The 16,888-nt window shown below is 56.5% G+C and overlaps 1 long non-coding RNA gene across 1 annotated transcript; it reads left to right on the top strand.

The window, feature by feature from the left end:
* The first annotated feature begins 10,910 nt into the window (after nt 1–10,910).
* LOC120227949 lies at nt 10,911–13,919 on the top strand. Its single transcript, XR_005527375.1, has 3 exons — nt 10,911–11,096; nt 12,998–13,092; nt 13,628–13,919. It is a non-coding gene; the product is annotated as an uncharacterized LOC120227949 (long non-coding RNA).
* Nucleotides 13,920–16,888: the final 2,969 nt, after the last annotated feature.

Raw genomic sequence — 16,888 nt, 5'->3', positions numbered from 1 at the left:
GAAGGTCATTCTCTGTACAGTGAGGCCCTAAAACCCAAGTGACACAGTGCCTGGCGGGCCCTGAGGGCGAGCAAGCTCATGCAGGGGAACCCCCAAACTGGCCGGCGTCATGAGGCCGGGGCCCCTTGGCTTCTCATGTTCAAATGTTCAAAACCAAACAAGGGTGCCATTTTCCCCCCAGATGGATTCCTCGTCTCCCTCCATATGCAGCACCCAAGTGTTAGGCACGATAGAAGCCTAACACTCAGCCTAAGCTCCTGCACTAACCCTCTGTGCCCCTTAAATCCTCTCCCTAACGGGGCATCCACTGGCCAGACCACCCCCCAACTGGGGGTCCAGTCTGCACCCCACTGGTTTGCACTGGTCTGTGTGCTGTGACCCCCTCGAGCATCTGAAAGCCCAGAGACGCCCTCCTCTCAAAGTAGCATTTCTTTTCTTTTTTTTTTTTTTTAATATTTGAGAGAGAGAGCGTGCATGCAAGCGTGTAAAGAGCAGAGAGAGAGGGAGGCAAAGAATCTGAAGCAGGCTCCAGGCTCTGCGCTGTCAACACAGAGCCCAGCTTGGGTCTCAAACTCATGAACTTCAAGAACTTTGAGCCGAAGTCGGACGCTCAATCGATTGAGCCCCCCAGGCGCGCCTCGAAGTAACATTTCTTAATGCATTCAATAAAACTCCTAGGATTTTATTTCTTCATTGAATACAGTCGTCAAAATATTTGAGCAAACTCATAATCTGGTTGCACTTTTCCATGAATGCGTTAAAATAACAAGATTCAACAGCAAGGTCCAGGACTGGGACGCCACTGTTGTTGTCTGTGAGGAGCACGAACAGTACCTCCACCCGCTGCGGCAGCCACAGCAAGGTGCCCAGCGCCGCGTTCCCGCTGGTGAGCAGGCCCACTACCCTGGCTCGTTGCCCCCTTCATGAGGGAAGGAGACACTGACCTTAATGAGGAGTCAAGGAAACGAGGCTGTTGCTATTTGCCATCCACTCACAGATGCCCACGATTCTGTTCGCAGACCCAACGAGAGAGACGCCCGGGGAGGGGTCTGTCCATAACACAAGCTGGGTCCTGTTGACCCTTGTGTTCCCAAAGCCAGCACAGCCAGGAGCCTGCGGGAAGTGCCGCCCGAACGAGGCCGAGGTATAAGGAAGGCGGACAAGGGGGTCCGGTGTCAGGGGGACTGAGCACAGAACCGGGGTCTGCCATGTGCTTGCTCTGGGCTTGGGGGCTGGCGAGGGTGGGGGTTCCCAAGTCATGACCCGGAACCTCCTGACAAGTAGCCCTGAGGGTGCGTCTGACCTTGCGTGTGGCTGGGTAGGAAACCCGGGCGGGCGGCAAAGGGCTCCAAGTCCAACAGGGGCCCCGGGCCCGGCAGGCAGGGTGGTGACCGGGCACTCAGTGCCAAGTTCCTGCTGCGTTCCGGGTCACCACCGGCCAGTGGGACTCAGAGATGTTGCCATGGGAAGTGGGACCTCTAGCCCCCACACCCCCATTCAGCTCTCAGTGGTACAGAGAGGAGTGAGATGGGGTGTAGGAAGGGGACATACCAGCTGCCCAAAACCCAGAGACGGGGCCAGCTGTGTAGGGTGTGCCTGTTGGGAAAAATCTCAGTGCAGCCTATTGATCTGGGAGGGAGAGCATTAAATATCTCTGTTAATCTGGCTCCGCTCCCTTCCTACTTGATTTTCGTCAGCAGCCCCCGAGATTTATGGCAGTCGTCCGCTCGAATTACCATCAGCTGCTATTCTTTTAAGGGATTTTCTTCGCTCTTTCTTTCCTTCTTTCTTTTTCTTTTTGACACACAGCATGTGTGTGTATGTGTGTGTGCGCGCGTGTGCTCACGAACACATCTGCATGCCGGTCAGTTTCAGCAATGACTTTATAGGCTGGGAAGACTTCCAGTGCCCTCTAGCGGCGGGAGAGGCTTCACTGAACTGTGAATGTGCGTGGGTGTGCGTGGGTGTGCGGGGGAAAGTGTGTGCACCTGTTTCGATGTGTGCCTGTGTGCATACACTCTAGGGCTGGGAGAGGTTTCACTACACTTTGCACGTGTGTGTGTGTGTGTGCGTGTGGGGAGGGGAGTGCATGGGTGTATAGTGGTATGTTTGGGATGTGCAGGCCCGTGTGTGTGCCCGTGCATTCGGGAGTGTGCCTGTGTGCTCATGTGCACACACACGCATGTCTGCTCACACCGGAGTGTGGACTGTCAGGTCCGTGCTGGGGCACACCTGCTGGGCCCTCAGTCACAGCCATGTACACAGAGGACCCACAGACCTTCCTCCATCCCCAGCAGCCCCATCAGTGGCCTGGTCCCCTCTGGGCTGTGACGGCCATCTGCCCTCCAACACACCCTCCCCCTTCCTATTCTCCTGGGCAGGCTGCTGCCAGCTGGGCCAGCCCAGCCCCCCCATCCTTACCCTCGGGCCCTCTGACCCACTTCTCAGAGAGATGGGGTGGGTGACCGAGACCTCCCCCCGACCCAGAGTTCCACAAGCCTTGGTGACATCAGTCTCCCAGGACTAAGCCCGCCTGGTTCCACAGAGATGCGGCCTCTGCATCCCTTCCGGGGCCACAGACTTCCCTGCACTGGCCTGCTTGCAAGGAGCTATTGATTTCTCTAAAATAGCACAGTGCCAAAAGGACAGAGTCCTCTTGGCTTCTGCCTTCTCCCAGGTAACCCGGGCCCCCTGAGGCCTGGCGCTGCCCGGGAGCCCCCCAAGCCCCAAAATCACATTAATAAACCCAGCACCCTCAGGCCGGCCCAGGGCGGCCTGGACGGAGGAGAACCTTCTCTCCGTGATCACGGGAGCCCCCGTGGACAGGGTGTGAACCCAGCTGTCCCACCCACAGCCGCATGAGCTTGCACGACATTGCCAACTGTAGAATGGGTGTGGGTCTGCGTGAAATTAGAAGACGGTGGCATGGAAGTGACTTCACTTACAGAAAAGGTGAAGCCGGGAGGCTGGGGGCTAGGGGCTGGGCATCCGTGCCAATCCAGGCCCTTTGTGCCAGGCAGTGGGGCCTAAGTGGGGCCACACTGGCTGTGGCCACCCAGAAACAGACAGCTTTTTTTATACACAAACTGTCCACTCACTAAAAAACTATAAGGATAAACTTTTTTTAAACGTTTATTTATTTTGAGAGAGAGCATGTGATCAGGAGAGGGTCGGAGGGAGAAAAAGACAGAATTCCAAGCAGGCTCCACGCTGTCAGCACAGAGCCTGATGCAGGGCTCGAACCCACGAACTGTGAGATCATGACCTGAGCCAAAACCTAGAGCTTAACCGCCTGAGCCCCCCAGGCGCCCCTGGGGAGGATGAACGTCGTAGTCTGAAAGACAAAGCCATGCTACCAACCACCCTTGGCCTGCTTTCTATCTGAGCTCAGGAATGAGCCCCGTCTTCCCATCCCTTCATGCCACAGAACCCGCGGGCCTGATGACACCTCGCCTAGGCCCTTCCAGGGTGACCCGCTGTGGTCCCAAGTCTCCTGCTCACTTGCTGTGTGACCTCAGGCAAGTGCCTGTCCCTCTCTGGGCCTGAGTGTCTCCCATCTGTAGAATCAAAGCTGGGAGCTAATTTCCAATGATCCCAAAAGGTGCCTCAGCACAGACAGTGGGGTTCCCTCTCCACCCGACTTGGCCACGTGCACATCCTGCCTCTAAACAGGTGGCTTTACCTGCCAGATCCAGCCATCAGGGAAGCTACTTCCGGCCCCAGCTGATGGGTCTTAGGCTTCACTCATAGGCCACAGCCTGGTCAGGGGTCCCGGCTTACAGATGGGCCCAGGCCCCTCACCAGCCCGCTGGTGTCTGCAGGCTGGAGACGGACTGGCCCAGAGGTCCCACAGGTGCCCTGGTGGGTGATGGGCAGGGCGTGGGGCGGGGAGGGTCCAGACCCCTGCTAGGGGGGATTGCCCCTGAAGCTGCCTGCCCAGTGTCACACAGGAAGTCCTGGATGGACGTCCAGGTGCCCTGATGGCCAACCTCCCCCCTCCAACCCTGGAGTGGGAGAGGCCGAGAAAACATCTGCTGCTGCTCCCAGCTTCCTGGGCAGCTCAGGTCAGGCTTAGCCCCTCTTGGCCCCCAGCCTGGCCCCTGCATCCAGCCCTCCGGGCCCCACCTGGGCAGGCACACCCCCTGCTCCCTGGGGCACCCGCACACCCCCAGGCCCTCTGTGCACCCCCCATCCTCCCTGGGCCTGAAGGAGACCCGCATTCTCCCCTGGCCACGGGGGTGGGTCCTGGTGGTGCCCCCCTGCCGACCGCCACCCACGCTGTCCGTGAGATCTGAGCCACCCCTGCAGAAGCTCATGGGAAAATGCTGCACTGCACACACCTCACCTCCTCCGTGGGCCAGACGCAGAGACCCCACCTCTCAGAGCGCCACAACAGCCCGGGACGTGGGTGCCCCCACCGCCCCCACCTTAGGAGGAGCAAACAGGCGCAGGGAGGGGCGCAGCTTTCTGAGGCCGGGAAACGTGCAGCTGCGATTCAGCGCCAGGCCAGTGTCTCTCTGAAATGTTGACTAATGTGGCCCCTCTAGAGCACATGGGGACGTATGCGCTTGGCAGCGTTAAGCACCAAACAGAGGCCCATGGGGAGGGCGCCTGGGCGTGGCGGGCCTTCAGAATTACCATTAACTTGGCACTAAGCGGCAGCGGGAGGGTGGGGGGTTGAGCGGGGGGGCTCCCAAAGAGCCCCCAGATATCACTGACCTCCCTCCAGACGTCACCTGCATGCCGGTCCCAACGCCTGGCAGGGCTCCCAGCCACATGCAAGGACGTGTAGGGACCCTCCCTTCACAGATCGTGTCCAAGGTTTACACTGAGCCAGGCAGGGGCACTCAGATGGGGGACAAGGCTCCCCAGGTAACATGACGTCCCCAAAGGCCCCCTGACCTGCAGAACCTTGAAACTTTGGGAAGCACGTGCCACTCTGGGGCGGGGGGTGGGGCTGATCCCCGCTGTAGGATTTGGCTGCGGTACCATGAGCCCCCACCCCCACAGAAGAAGCCCCGGGTCCTGGGGCCGAGCCCGCCTCTGCCCAGGCACACACCCCGGCCCCCGCCTTGGGCTGGGATATAAATTAAAATTCAATTTCATTAAGCCAGTGAGCAGTCAATCCCTGGCTCTGGCTAACAATGCCGGGCAGGGGGCCTCATCCTCCGCAGCCGTAACTCACTCGGCCTCCCCCGCTCTCGTTCGCAAACTGCTAGAGCAGCACTTCCCGCCCAAATTTATGGAGCTGGCAGCGTCTGGGGCCTGAGTTACAGCTGCAGGTTTGATCGGGGACTGCATTATTCTGCATCTAATCCTCACGCCCTGACAGGCAGGGAAGGGTCTGCTCTCCCCGAGCGAGCATTGTTCTCCTGTCAGCCAGGCTCCCCTGGGCCCCGGGCCCCAAGCCCACCCAGCCCCAGGCAGAGAGAACCACCGTCAAAGGGCTCAGCCCACGGCGGCGCCAGTGCCCTGCTGAATACTCGCCGTAATCCCATAAAGGAGGGAGGTCTGGGATCCCATTTCACAGACGGGAAACTGAGGCACAGATTTCCCCGCTTGGGAGATCCAGGCCTCTAACCGCAGAGCTCACTGCTTAGCCTCTGCACGGTTGGAATCCTGTTCCCAGTGCCCACCGATTGTGTCCGCAGGCGCTCACTCCAGCATTGCTTGTGACAGCCCAGAGTCATAGCGAAACAACAAATTCCGTGGTCCACAGGGCAGATAAATTGTGGGCCCGTGGAATTCCGGGTTTTTGAAAAGAAACGAGGCTGCTTTGCGCATCCTGACATGCGGAGATGCCCAAGGGGCTCTGGCCCTTGGAGGAAGAGGAGGAAGAAAACATATACGTGTGGTATGTGGGTAAAGCACACGTACACACACTTGTATGCACATATTTGTGTGTGCGTGTGCAGAAGACATGGACGGAGATGCCACAGGGCAGCAGGGTTCGGCTCCGGGCTGCAGGGGTGGAGGGGGGAGGGGAGGCCCGCCTCCTGCCTTGTACAGATCCAAATGTCGCAAGGAGCACATCATGCTTCTGTAATGATGAAAACCATACAGCTTTCTTCAAGAACCTAGTGCTCCCCCGCAGAGCATCTGAAGGCACCTAGAAGTTTCCATATGCCACATCTGGACGTCAGATGTTCACACCAGCACATGGGAGGAGGGTTCAGCCCTCCGTGCCCTCTGCACCCACCTTGCTGGGGCTCTGGGCACCTCCTACCCCTGACTTTCGGGGCGGCTCTGGGAGGGGGGACGGTGACTTGGGGGGCTACAGAGACACAAGATGTGGGGAGTGGGCCAGGCCTGGAAGTGGAAGGCAGGGAGGAACGGAGGATGAGGCCCGAAAAAGCAAGGGAGTTGCACAAGTGCAGCCCCGAGTTGGCATCCCCTGACCACTCTCAAAGATGCTACGGGTTAGAGTCTGCATCTCTGCTCTGGTCACACCTGCTGGGTCAGGAAGTCCCCAGGATCATGGAGCAACGTTTACCCCACTGTGAGGGCCGTGAAGAGTGGTCCTCTCCCCCTTTCACAGGTTTCATTTTTGAGAACCAATATGTATTAAAGCTTCTTTTACATCCCCAAGGGCTACAATTTCCAGACATGCCCTCTGCCCTCCACGGACTCACGGGCTCAGAAGACAAGTGGAACCTTCGTGCACAAAGAGTCCGGGAGCCCAGGCATCCTCAGAGTGGGGCCAGGTGCAACCCTGGCCCCCCCTCTCCACCATCACCACCTCCCCTGGGGTGCAGGCTACCTTCACCTCCCACTGGGCACAGCAAGGATCTCCCCCCACCCACTCAGGCTCCCTCGGCCTGTTCACCCCTCTGAAGCCAGAGCTACCTCTCTACACGCAGGTATGGCCTGGTCCCTACACAGCATGAAACCTTCCAGGGCTCCCCATGCCCTCAGGACAGAATCTGCCCTGTGTCTGGTTTCCACCGTCTCTGCTCCCTGTGTCGACTCTCTCACCTAACCCCCCTCACACACACACGCATGCACTCATGCCTACACACATCCACAAACACACATGCACATAGACACACACAATATACACTCGTGCACGTATGCCCACAGTCATGAACACATGCACACACACACCCACAAACGTGCACACATGCACACTCACAGATACCTGTACACATGCACTTGTGCGTATATGTACACACACAGAAGTCACGTCTGTGCACGCATGCATTCACCCACACATGTGCGTGCTCAACCACACATGCACACTCAGTCACACACACATGCACTGTGTGCACACATCCAGACACATACACTCGTGCATACACACTCACAAACACACATACACACACTCACACTCCAGCTGTGGACAGCCCTGTGCCCTCCTCTTTCCCCCACTCCTTTCGCTGCCCCTCCCCCATCTGGCTCAGTTTCCCCACTTAGGGCTCAGCTCGGGGTAGAGGCTGCCCTCGCTCCCATCCTGTACCTGTGTTACCTCTCCTCCCGACCCATGGCTAGCCCCACTTCCTGTCCCCTCAGGTCAGGCTGCACCATGTGACCCGGCATGGCCAGTGGGCGGAGTCTCTCATGATTCCTTCCCTGCACAGACCAGCACGCACTGGGGCATGGGGAACGGGAATGCCCAAGGTCAAAACTGCCTGGCCTCTTCCCGAAGGACCACAGACACGTGGACCCACAGCAGACAGTGCGTGGCCAAGAGGTGGAGCCTTGTCATTCTGAGGGACACGGTTTGGGGGTATTTGTTACCGCAGTATAACTGTAGTTCACACTGACCATCACAGACGTCAAGCCAGGCTCCCCTCTAGAATTCCCCGCTCACCAAGCCCTCCTCTCTCACCACAGTAGGAGGCCGCTGCCCTTGCTCTGGTGCCCACAGCCCCCCAGCTCTCCCCAGGTCACCCTCCGCACACTGTATTGGCACCGCCTGGACATGGCTCTGCACCCCACAGCCACAGCTCTAAGAATTCTAGATCCTACTGGAGGAGGCCCAGCACAGAGCAGGGGCTCAGTATGTGATTGATGAGCTAATGACGGATTGGAAATGAGCTGGGCTTTACCAGCACACGTTCCAGGTGGGGGGTTGGGGGGGAGGGGAGCTGCACAGACCTTGGCCCAGAAGCAGAAACAGCCCCAAGGAGGGGCGGTGCTGGAAGACAGTGCAGAGGGCTGGCTTGCGGGGCAGCAGCAGGGTAGCCTGGGGGGTTCGGAGCAAATTGCCTCCATAAGTGTTACCTAGCACTCATGGGGTGGGACTCAGCACCTGCCCCTTCACCAGGGGAATCCGGCACCTGGTCCTCAGCCTGCAAGTTCAAGACCCCATGAATCACACAGGCAGGACCAGCAGACACAGGGTGGGCTCAGCCCCTGGGGCCGCCCGCAGTCCTGCCCTCTCAGGCCTGGACACTCCCCAGGTGACACTCCCAGGGCCCTGCGCATCCTTCAGTGGGACAGGTGGTCCGAAACCTCTCCTTACAAGCAACGACCCCTGGTGGGGCCGCGCTGTTCTTTGCTTCTCACTCGGCTTCTTTGTGAGTCGAAATGTATTTTTTTCCTGTTCCTAATTAACTCCCTGCCACCCTGCTTGCAGTAAAGCCTGATTTATTCCTGCCTTTCTGCATGCAGGGGACGGGCTATTTAATCTCTGCTGCGTGGACTCCAGCACACCGTCTCAATGAAATGCGCATCCCTCATCCTGTTAGTGTCCCGCCAGCCTGCTTGTATCTCCCCGCCGCCCGTGAGCCCCGCCAGCCCGGGCCGCTGCCGCTGTAAATCACAGCCTCTCTTCTGTAATAACACCCTCTGCCCTTTGGCCTCACCTGTCAGCACGGCTTGGATTCTGCCAAACGGCAGTCAGTTTTTGGCTCCCATTGGTAAAGCCGGCAGGCCTGTACTTGGACCCGGGTGTTCCCCAGCCCAGCCCCCCAGGGAGGTGCTCTCCGTGCTCCCCCAAGCCCAGAACTACTTTCGGTAGTTCCCACGCATGCCTCCCTGAGCATCCTCGGGGCAGACCAAGGTGCCAGGAGTTAGCGTGCCCCAGCAGTGAGGGGTAGGAGCGGTGTGGTGCGCTCGAGAACGGAAGGGCAAGAGGGCCCTGATGGTAACCGCCACCAGCTCTGGGGTATAGATACTCCTCCACGGCCAACGTCAAAGCTTGCGGTGCACTGCTGCAGAGTGCAAAGTCAGGGAAAGGTGTGCACACTGGGTCTTCCACACCGGTCCGTCCCGGCTCCCATACCCCCCGGATGGGAGGGACCGGGTTCCCAGCCCAGCCCAGCCCCTCACCCACAGCGGCTAGTCCCAAGGTGCGTTTCTCACAGGCACAAGCAGGAAGGGCGCCAGGGACGCAGGCTAAGAGGGTGCTGAAGTGCAAGTAAGAGCCCTACAGGCTGAGGAGGAGAGGACCAGAGGCACCTTGTGGGTGGAGCAGGGAACACCGTGGGCAAGTGTCATGGTGGCTTGTTTGTCTGTGTTCGAAACCGTATGCAGGCAGGAAGGTCACGACCAAAGCCACACCATGGGTCCCCAGGCTGCAACCATAGTTGAACAAACACCCTCCTCTGACTGCAGACGAATGGATGCTCGTCTCGTGTTAACACCAAGGCCCAACTCCCAAGGCGGGTTTCTGTGCACCTCAAAGTCAGTCTTTGTTGTTCCCAAAACAATCTGTAGTGGCGCCCTCAGTGCTGGGGTCAGAGCCCTGAGGCCAGGGGCCAGGCCATCCTGGGAAGCTGGGGGAAGCGACAGCTGACCGGCCCAGAGGGGTGAGCCAGAGGAGAACGTGTGTTGAGAGAAGGAGAGAACATTCTAGACCGGGTCTGTCCATTAGGGTAGCCACCGGGCACACGTGGCTATTGAGCATTTGACATCTGGGCCGTGAGACCAAGGAACTGAATTTTTTACTTTATTTTAAAAGTAACTTTATTTTAAAAGAAAACTGACACTGAATTCAATTATCAGGCAACATTTATTTAACTTTTTTTTTGGTTTATTTATTTATCTTGAGAGAGACAGAGACAGCGTGAGTGGGAAAGGGGCAGAGAGAGAGGGAGACAGGAATCCCAAGCAAGCTCTGTGCCATCAGCACAGAGCCTGACGTGGGGCTCGATCTCACAAACTGCGAGATCATGACCAGCGCCAAAAACCGAGAGTGGTACACTTAGCCGACTGAGCCACCCAGGCGCCCCACCCAGCAACTTTTAGGTACGTTGCTACACCTAGTGTGCGCGAATCCACTTTTCCAACTACAGGTTTTGTGAAATCTAAATACAGCTCAAGCATTTCTCCTTAAAATGTAGCATCAAGGTTGAGATGTGCGATGCATGTAAAACACATACCGGACTTTGGAGCCCTGACACACGTCACCAGTACCTGGTATATTGGCCACACCAGGTGGCCAATATTTTGCGCATATTAAATAAAATATGTTCTTAAAACTTATTCCAGCATTTCTTTTTTCCTTTTTAATGAGGTTATTAGAAAGTTTCCGGGTAGCCACGTGGCTTGTGTTTGTGGCCTGCGTGGCATTTGTAAGGTGAGCGCCTGAGCTGTAACTGTGGCGGCAGATGCCGAGGGCGCCGTCCGCATCACTCACTGCCTGGCGCACAACCTGCCCCCGCGGGGGTGGGGGGGGTGGAGCACGTGGGGGACCACGCCCACCACGTGCAGATCTTAGCAACGACACCACACCCCTGCCACGTGGACCGGGATTGCGTGTTTCAGAGAGACCAGGCGGGGGTCCTGGGAGCCTTACCCCGCCTGGAACACGAGCACGCGTGCGCACGTGCTCCCTCTCGGCCCCTCGCCCCTCCCTGGTGAGTGGGCAGCCTTGCTCTCAGGGAGTGGAGCTTAGACTAGACGGCTGAATCTTGACCGTCACTTTAGGGACAAAATGTGGTTCTAAAAGCTTTGGGAAGAAAGGAAGGTCTGGAGAACGGATTCTCCCCGCTCCCAAACTACATGAAGCCCCTTCCCGCTGGGGAAGGAGAGAGGAGACACGGAGGGGCAGCAAGGGGGCTGGGGGGCCCGGGGCTCCGGGGAAGGCCCCGCAGCTGCCCCTCAGGCAGGAGAGTGTGGACTCCTGTGGACAGAGAGAACCCGGAAACTTGGTAAGTGGGCACGTCTGCTAACGAGAGCAGCTGACGGAGGGGCAGGGAGGACAGAGGTCGCGGAAGCGAGCAAGGGACGGTGAGCGAGCTACCAAGGAGGATGCTCTCTTGAGGCCTGGACACTTTGGGACACCTGGGGCGGGGGAATGGGAGGGATCGTGTCCCTCCAGGGGACTCTGGCACCCGTAACCCCTGCCAATGCCAGAAGTCTCTACGACCCCCCAGAACATAACTGGCACACTAGGCCAAAAGAGGGGCAAAGGGACACTCTAAACTCTGTGGTTAAATGACCAAGTTTATCTGGAGTTGGCCAAGCTGACATTTTCTGCCACGAGTCAGAAGAGGGGCTCAAAATAGCAATCGGGTTGAGTTCCAGAAAAACACTGTTCTGGTTTTGCTTCACCTGAGTCCGTGGAGTGAGAAATGCATCCCCCCACCCCCCGCCAGAGTCGTGTGACCACTTCCCTCCCAGGGTGGCCCGGAAGTTTCCAGAACTCAGCTGTGTGGCTGAAGGCAGGCGTGGCCAGCCCCCCCGCCCCCCCCCCCAGGCCTGGAAACACCCACCTTGAGCTGAGACCCTGGCAAAGGGAACAGGGAGAATATCCTTGGAGCCGTGCCAGGAGGCTGACCTTGCTGAGCACCCAGATAGGAGCCAGCAGCCTGGGAGGGGCGCGGTGGGCAGCTGATGAATGGCCTTGCTGTCCCAAGCGGACTAAACCGAGGCCGGTGGGCAGGGACAGTGGGCGGCGGTAGGGCTGCTGGCTGGCTGGGAGCGGCGGCCACAGACATCCCAGGTCTGGGCCCCAGCGACCCTTTTTCTCACCTACAGCTGCCCAGAGCTGGGGAGGGAGACAGGGACCCTGGGCCCGTGACGCTGGTCACCCCTGTCTGGCTCTGGAGAAGGGAATCCGGGCACTAATGAGAACAAATGGCAGCCCTGAGAACTCATTTGCGGCTCCCAGATGAGATCTCCCCTTCACCCACCCCTCCGCACCCGCAATCCCGCGGAACCGGCTCTGGGTTTCCTTGTGTGGCGTGAGCACCACCTGGTGGTTGTATGTGGGAATTTCTAGTCGTTTTCTCCAGGATTCCCAGGGACTTGGAAACCGGGGCGGCGGCACCTCCCACTCATGCATTTTAGTCCCCCAAACATGTATTGAGTGCCCAGAGCATGCCAACTGTTAGGGATTTAGACATGAACACAACTGTCACGTGCCTGGCTTCACGGAGTTTACACCCTAACCGGGGAAGCAGAGAACATGCATGTAAGTGAGAAGATAATTTCATAATCTGCTGCTGTGAGAATTCTCAGAGTTCAGGAACAGAGCCCAAAATGTTTCTCAGGGCCTTCAGCAGACCTCACCTTGACCTCGTGTCTCGGCACTCAGCTTGACATAGGCCCTGGGCCCCGACCTCATGGAGCTTCCTGCAAGCCCTTAACCATCGAGGGTTCTGAGCCTTTGTACATGCCATTCCCTCTGGCCGAGGTGTCCTTTCCACCTGGCAGAATCAGCCCCACCACCATCACGGCGGACCTTGTGTGGCCCCCTCCTCAAGGTTGGAGAGTAGAGTGACTATGAATCATGGTCATGGAGCTGGGAACTTGTGTCCAGCCCTGACTTTGTCACAGCAGGGTTTCGTGGCCGTGGGCGTGGCTCCTCTCCTTTCTTAGCCTCAGTTTCATCAGTGAAAAATGGGACGTAAAATAGCATGTACCTCCTAGTTGTGACAATTCAACACTTTAATGTCATTAAAGTGCTTAGCATGCCTCCTGGCACAGAGGGAACACAGTGTGTTAATCTGAGCCAGGGTTGCTACAGTATTATTGTGCCGAGGCCAGAGCGCACCTACTTGTTGTCTGGCTTCCCCAGCAAAGCTTGAATATCTCTGCCTCATCCTAGGAAGAGGACCTTTCCCTGCTGCCCCAGAACTGTGGTCCGAGGCTCCAAGCTAGAAGCGGAGGGATAGCCGCTGCCCCCAGCCTGCATCAAAAGGGGTAAGATGTCTTCTCAGAGCTGAAGAAGTGGCCAAAATGCTACCCCACCGTCTCCCATCCCTGCACCACCAGCTGTAAGCAGGAGATGGAGAGGAGGCAGTGAGGGGGAAGGGCAAGAAATCAGGACTCGGGACGGCGTTGGGAAGGGATGGTTAGTGTCAAGCTAAGAAAGAGACACTGGATTTTTTCCTTTCTCTTTCCTCCCCTCACTTCACGGCTCAGGCTAAGCAGAGAGGGAGGGAGAGGAAGGAGGGAGAGGCAGCTGGGTCCCCCTCCCTGCCTCCCTCCTGGGGCTCTCAGGCCAAGGCCAGGCTGCTCCCCAGGAGGGGACAAGATGAGCGTGAAATTGGATTTGAGATGGAAGTTTTAGATTCAACCAAACCGGCCTTTTTATTGCCCCAAAGTGCCCGGGAAATGACAGAATCTGTCCAAGCCCTAGCAACGGGACAGGAAGCGGAGAACGGAAAGAGCGAGGCTGAGGGAGTGAATCACTAGTGGGGAAAACCAAACCATTTCCTGTGCATTCCCGACACAGGCCAGAGCGACCATAAACAGCTACGTGTCTCCCCAGGGCCTGGAGGGCCCAACCCAGCGCCGCCAGGGGATGCCGTATTCTCTCCACCTGGGGGTTCCTGCTCCAGAAGTGCTCCCTGTGAGGAATTTAGCCCTGGATGCCCCCCACTCCTGCGCTCCCATCCCTACTCCCCCAACCCCTGTGCCCGTGCGGTCGGCAGATCTTGAAATCCCCAACACTCTTGAACAAGGGACCCCTCATTTTCATTTTGTCCTGGGCCCTGCAAATTACATAGTCCATCTCAAGACAGCTCCCAAAGTCACAGCTAGCAACTGGAACCCACTCCTCGGGCTCCAGGGGTCCTTGTGGACTGCTCCCCACAGACACCTTCTGGGGGGTTTCTGAGCCCAGGCAGTCCCCCTGACCTTCCCAGGAAGCAGGCTCTGAGCCCCCCACCCATTATGCCTCTGTGCACTGAGAGCCTTGGCCTGTGCAGACGACCAGAAGGGGGCCCCAGCGAGTAGGGGAAGGCCACCACAAGACACTGCTCTTGCCTATTTGTTGGGGGGGGGGCGGGGGGGGGACAGGAAAGGCAGTCCCACAGGGCACAGAAGTCTGCGGTAAGTTAGGCAGAATTTCCAGACGGCTCTAATGGGACGAGAAGGCCAAGGGTGACACCCCGCAACAGGAACAAAGTAAATTCCCATGTACCAGACTCAATTCCTTCCATCTGTTATTGCACTTAATCTTCACAACCAACCGTTCAGGCTTAAGTATTTTGTCTCAATTTTACAGAATAGTAAACTGAGGCACAGAGAGACATGTAACTGGTTCAAGAGTCAGCACAGCTAGCAAGCTTTGGGTACCCGGGGGAGTGTTTTCCATATGATACCTCTAAGCTTTGCAATAGCTCTACGGCAGTTGTCACTACTAGCCGAAGGTTTGGTGTCTTCACAGTACTTGGAAAGACTGGACTTCCTGGTCCCTTCGTTGAGGCTGACACAAGTAGCTGTGTATGAGATTGGGACTTTCCCAGAGAACTAGAACTAGGAGATCATGCACACACAACATTGTATATAGAGTATATATCACATGCAATAGTTGTGTATACAATGTAGTATAACTAGATCAAGAGGCTTATATTTATATACATGAAGAGATTTAATTTTTTAAGCTTATTTATTTATTTTGAGAGAGAGAGAGAAAGCAAGTTGGGGAAGGGCAGAGAGGAGGAGGAGGAGGGGAGAGAGAATTCCAGGCAGGCACTGTCAGCACAGAGACCAATGCGGGGCTTGAACTCATGAATTGTGAGATCATGTCATGACCTGAGATCATGTCAGTTGTGGGGCTGACAAATCAGAACTTCTTAGGCAGTCTGGCAGGCTGGAGACCCAGGCAGGATTCACTGAGACACTCGTGAGTCAGAATTCCTTCTCCTCTGGGAAGCCTCAGTTTTTGTTCTTTTTTTTCTTTTTAATGTTTTATTTCTTTCTGAGAGAGAGAGAGAGACAGCGTGAGCAGGAGAGGGTCAGAGAGAGAGGGAGATACAGGCTCTGAGCCCAGGCTCTGAGCTAGCCGTCAGCACCCCGACACGGGGCTCGAATCCACGAACCGTGTGATCATGCCCTGAGCTGAAGTCAGACACTTAACTGACTGAGCCACCCAGGTGCCCCGGGTAATCTTTACTTAAAGTCAACCGATTGTAGGTGTTAACCACATCGACAGAACACCTTCACAGCACCATCTGGATCCATGTTTGATTAAATCACTGAGTACAGATGGCCCTGCCAAACTGACACCTCAAACTACCCATTCCAATTTCTGGCTGATAAGCTGTGTACAGCATGATGTGTTACTTCCAGGCTGCGCATTTCACTGTCGGTGCAAAACCCTCCCGAGCCCCCTCTTTTCTTCTCTTTGGTGACCAGCAGTCTTCACACTGGTGCCCGCCGGCTCAGCCTGGGTCCTGGAGTGACTTGACATAAAGGAGATCTCTCCCACAGCCTTTGTGGACTTGATGTGGAAGCCAGAAATAAATAAACCCTGGGTTTAGGAGAATTTCTGAGGCTAAACTAAAGAAAGTGGGTCCTTCTGCTTCATTGTGTATTCGTACAGCCCCTATGAGGTGACTTGCTGTTTCCGGGGAGCCCCCAGGGGCACCCCCAGACCCTAGCCTGATCCTCAGAGGTGATGTGGAAGTCTCTGTGTGTGTTGCCACCAAGGATGAAACGATAACACACACCACCCTGGGATATTGAACCTGGATCAGCACCTGAGGCAGAAAGGCACGCCACTGTCCACACTGCTTACTTGGTTCTCAAAATTGCCGACTCTTATCTCCCATGCATGTTCTCCTTTTGACGTTTAAGGTCAAGTAAGTAGAACCTGGGTTCAAATAGGGAAATGCCTCAGCACATGAGGCCTGGGGCCCACGACTAACTCCTCCTTAAAAACGTATGACTCTGCTGGTACCTGGGTGGCTCAGTCGGTTAAGCATCCGACTTCAGCTCAGGGTGTGATCTCACGGTTGGTGAGTTTAAGCCCCACATCAGGCTCTGTGCTGACAGCTCAGAGCCTGGAGTCTGCTTTGGATTCTGCGTGTGTGTCTTCTCTCTCTCTACTTCTCTACTGTTTATATTCTGTCTCTCTCTTTCTCTCTCAAAAATAAATAAAAACATTAAAAAATAATAATAGTTAAAAAAAAAAACCATGCTGACTCTGGGTGAAATAATCAGCCAGCAAGACAACAACTATCTCTGCCCAACCATGGCAGGCAGCACCCTGAAAAGCCCTCTTGTCTGCTTCCAGGAGAAGTGACACAGCCTATCCTAAAGAAAGGGCCCTCTATGATGCCCTCAAGGTCCCTGGAGACTATGCCTGCCATTCACCCTCCCATCCATCTATCCATTCATCCACCCACCCACCCATCCATCCATCCATCCATCTACCCACCCACCCACCCATCCATCCATCCATCTACCCACCCACCCACCCATCCGTCCATCCATCGATCTACCCATCCATCCATCCACCCACCCATCTACCCACCATCCACCCATTCATCCTTCCTTCCTTCCACCCATCTACCCAACCAGCAGTGACTGAATTCCTACTCTGTACAGGTGCATGGCTCCAGCCCCAGGTAGACCGACACTGACTCATGGATGCAGTTGAAGAGACATTCAACAGATAATGACACGAGTACTTTTAGGTCTGCTAAGTGCTGGATGTGGAAGTGTGGGGCACTAGGAGAGTGATCATGGGAACGGGACCTAGTTTGGT

The sequence above is a fragment of the Hyaena hyaena genome, unplaced genomic scaffold, assembly GCF_003009895.1.
Source record: "Hyaena hyaena isolate Hyena2069 unplaced genomic scaffold, ASM300989v1 scaffold_20, whole genome shotgun sequence".
Lineage (NCBI taxonomy): Eukaryota > Metazoa > Chordata > Mammalia > Carnivora > Hyaenidae > Hyaena > Hyaena hyaena.
This window is presented reverse-complemented; position numbering and strand designations above follow the sequence as displayed.